A 4,441-nucleotide genomic window follows, 5' to 3' on the forward strand; every position below is an offset into this window, starting at 1 on the left:
TCTATACAAACAAGGTCTTCACAGGCAACATGATGACAATAAATTCATATCTTTCAATAATCACTCTCAATGTGAACAGCCTAAATGCTCCCATAAAACGGCACAGGGTTGCAGATTGGATAAAAAGACAAGACCCATCCATATGCTCTCTACAAGAGACTCATTTTGAACCTAAAGATACATCCATACTGAAAGTGAAGGGATGGAGATCCATTTTCCATGCCAACGGACCTCAAAAGAAAGCTGGGGTAGCAATTCCTATATCAGACAAATTAGATTTTACACTAAAGTCTGTACTTAGAGACACAGAAGGACACTATGTTATTCTTAAAGGGTCTGTCCAACAAGAAGATCTAACAGTTGTAAATATCTACGCCCCCAACATGGAAGCAGCCATAAGCCAACTGTTAACCAAAATAAAGAGTCATATTGATAACAATACGTTAATTGTAGGAGACCTCAATACTCTACACTCAGGAATAGAGAGATCATCTAAGCAGAAAATCAACAAAGAAACAAGAGCTTTGAATGACACACTGGACCAGAAGGACCTCATAGATATATACAGAACATTCCACCCTAAAACAACAGAATACTCATTCTTCTCGAGCGCACATGGAACTTTCTCCAGAATAGACCACATACTGGGTCACAAATCAGGTCTCAACCGATACCAAAAGATTGAGATTATTCCCTGCATATTCTCAGACCATAATGCTTTAAAACTGGAACTCAGTCACAAGAAAAAATTTGGAAGGAAGTCATACACTTGGAAACTGAAGACCGCTCTGCTCAAGAATGTTTGGGTCAACCAGGAAGTCAAAGAGGAACTTAAACAATTCATGGAAACCAATGAGAATGAAAACACATTGGTCCAAAACCTATGGGATACTGCAAAGGCGGTCCTAAGGGGGAAATACATAGCCATCGAAGCCTCACTCAAAAAATTAGAAAAATCCCAAATTCACCAACTAACTTTACACCTTAAAGAACTAGAGAAAAAGCAACAAGTGATGCCTAAGCCATGCATTAGAAGAGAAATAATTAAGATTAGAGCAGAGATCAATGAATTAGAAACCAGGAACACATTAGATCAGATCAACGAAACTAGAAGCTGGTTCTTTGAAAGAATAAGATCGATAAACCACTGGCCAGACTTACCCAGAAGAAAAGAGAAAGGACCCAAATTAATGAAATTATGAGTGAAAGGGGAGAGATCATGACCAACACCAAGGAAACAGAAACAATTATATGCCAATAAATTAAGCAACCTGGATGAAATGGATGCCTTCCTGGAAACCTATAATCTACCTAGACTGAAACAGGAAGAATTGACAACCTGAATAGGCCAATAACCAGTAACGAAATTGAGGCAGTGATCAAAAACCTCCCAAAAAACAAGAGCCCAGGGCCTGATGGATTCTCTGGGGAATTCTACCAAACATTCAAAGAAGAAATAATACCTATTCTCCTGAAGCTATTTCAAAAAATAGAAACAGAAGGAAAGCTTCCAGACTCATTCTATAAGGCCAGCATTACCTTACTCCCCAAACCAGGCAAAGATCCCATCAAAAAAGGAGAATTTCAGACCGATATCCCTGATGAATATGGATTCCAAAATCCTCAACAAAATCCTAGCTAATAGGATCCAACAATACATTAAAAGGATCATCCACCATGACCAAGTGGGATTTATCCCAGGGATGCAAGGGTGGTTCAACATTCCAAATCATTCAGTGTGATAGAACACATTAATAAGAGGAGAGAGAAGAAACATATGGTTCTCTCAATTGATGCAGAAAAAGCATTTGACAAAATATAGCATCCTTTCCTGATTAAAACTCTTCAGAGTATAGGGATAGAGGGAACATTCCTCAAGTTCATAAAATCCATCTATGAAAAACCCACAGCGAATATCATCCTCAATGGGGAAAAGCTGAGAGTCTTTCCCATACGATCAGGAACATGTCAAGGATGCCCACTCTTGCCACTATTTTTCAACCTAATACTAGAAGTCCTAGCAACAGTAATCAGACAACAGAAAGAAATAAAAAGTAATCAAATTGGCAAAGAAGAAGTCAAACTCTTTTCGCAGATGACATGATACTTTATGTGGAAAACCCAAAAGACTCCACCCCCAAATTACTAGAACTCATCCAGCAATTCAGTAAGTGGCAGGATACAAAATCAATGCACAGAAATCAGTTGCTTTCTTACACACTAACAATGCAACTGTAGAAAGAGAAATTAGAGAAACGATTCCATTTACAATAGCACCAAAGACCGTAATATACCTCGGAATAAACCTAACCAAAGAGGTAAAGGATCTATACTCTAGGAACTATAGAACACTCATGAAAGAAATTGAAGAAGACACAAAAAGATGGAAAAACATTCCATGCTCATGGATCGGAAGAATAAACATTGTTAAAATGTGTATGCTACCCAGAGCAAATTATACCTTCAATGCCATCCCTATCAAAATTCCAATGACATTTTTCAAAGTGCTGGAACGAACAATCCTAAAATTTGTATGGAATCAGAAAAGACCCCGAATCGCCAAGGAAATGTTGAAAAAGAAAAACAAAGCTGGGGGCATCACGTTGCCCGATTTCAAGCTATATTACAAAGCTGTGATCACCAAGACAGCATGGTACTGGCACAGAAACAGACATATAGTCCAATGGAACAGAATAGAGAGCCCAGATATGCACCCTCAACTCTATGGTCAAATAATCTTCAACAACGCAGGAAAAATGCGCAATGGAAAAAAGACAGTCTCTTCAATAAATGGTGCTGGGAAAATCGGACAGCTATATACAGAAGAATGAAACTCGACCATTCTCTAACACCATACACAAAGATACACTCAAAATGGATGAAAGACCTCAATGTGAGGCAGGAATCCATCAAAATCCTAGAGAAGAACATAGGCAGTAACCTCTTTGACATCGCCCACAGCAACTTCTTTCAAGATACATCTCCAAAGGTTAGTCAAACAAAAGCAAAAATGAACTTTTGGGACTTCATCAAGATAACTAGGTTCTGCACAGGAAAGGAAACAGTCAGCAAAACAAAGAGGCAACCCACAGAATGGGAGAAGATATTTGCAAATGACACTACAGATAAAGGGCTAGTATCTAAGATCTATAAAGAACTTCTCAAACTCAACACCCAAAAAACAAAATAATCAAGTCAAAAAATGGGCAGAAGACATGAACAAACACTTCTCCAAAGAAGACATACAAATGGCTAACAGACACATGAAAAAATGTTCATCATCATTAGCCATCAGGGAAATTCAAATCAAAACCACACTGAGATACCACCTTACACCACTTAGAATGGCAAAAATGGACAGGGAAAGAAACAACAAATGTTGGAGAGGTTGTGGAGAAAGGGGCACCCTCTTACACTGTTGGTGGGAATGCAAGTTGGTACAGCCACTTTGGAAAACAGTGTGGAGATGCCTTAAAAAATAAAAAATAGAGCTACCCTATGACCCAGCAATTGCACTCCTGGGTATTTACCCCAAAGACACAGATGTAGTGAAAAGAAGGGTCACATGCACCCCAATGTTCATAGCAGCAATGTCCGCAATAGCCAAACTGTGGAACGAGCCAAGACGCTCTTCAACAGAGGAATATATAAAGAAGATGTGGTCGATATATACAATGGAATATTACTCAGCCATCAGAAAGGATGAATACCTAGATTTTACAGCAACATGGATGGGACTGGAGGATATTATGCTAAGTGAAATAAGTCAAGCAGAGAAAGTCAATTATCATATGGTTTCACTTATTTGCGGAACATAAGGAATAGCATGGAGGACATTAGGAGAAGGAAGGGAAAAATGAAGGGAGGGGAATTGGAAGGAGAGATGAACCATGAGAGACTATGGACTCTGAGAAACAAACTGAGGGTGTTAGAGGGGAGGGGGTTTGGGGGATGGGTTAGCCCGGTGATGGGTTTTAAGGAGGGCACATACTGCATGGAGCACTGGGGCTCGTACGAAAACAATGAATCGTGGATCACTGCATCGAAAACTGGTGATGTATGGTGACTAACATAACGTATTAAAATAAATTAAGAAAAAACATAGGGTTGTTGTGAAGATGAATTGAGGTAAAGAATGTGAAATCCTGTTATAAACCATAAAATTGTAAACCATTAGTAGTCTTAGCATTACACATTCTTGTGGCTGTAGTTTTACTCTGTGCCATATAGGTTTCCCTAAATCACTGATGATCTTCTCTTTTCCTTTGCTCCTAATGCTCTTCTCCAAGCACCCACCTATGAAGCCCCCAATACATGCTAGAGGCATTCTCTGCAATTTGCTTGCACTCATTCCTCCTTTGGTTCCCTTACACAATGGCTTCAGCTTGCTTAATTTGTCACCCTGTGGCATCTTGCTCTCCTGTTTTATTCTAGAGCCTTT

The sequence above is a fragment of the Phoca vitulina genome, unplaced genomic scaffold (assembly GCF_004348235.1).
Source record: "Phoca vitulina isolate PV1807 unplaced genomic scaffold, GSC_HSeal_1.0 scaffold40, whole genome shotgun sequence".
NCBI lineage: Eukaryota > Metazoa > Chordata > Mammalia > Carnivora > Phocidae > Phoca > Phoca vitulina.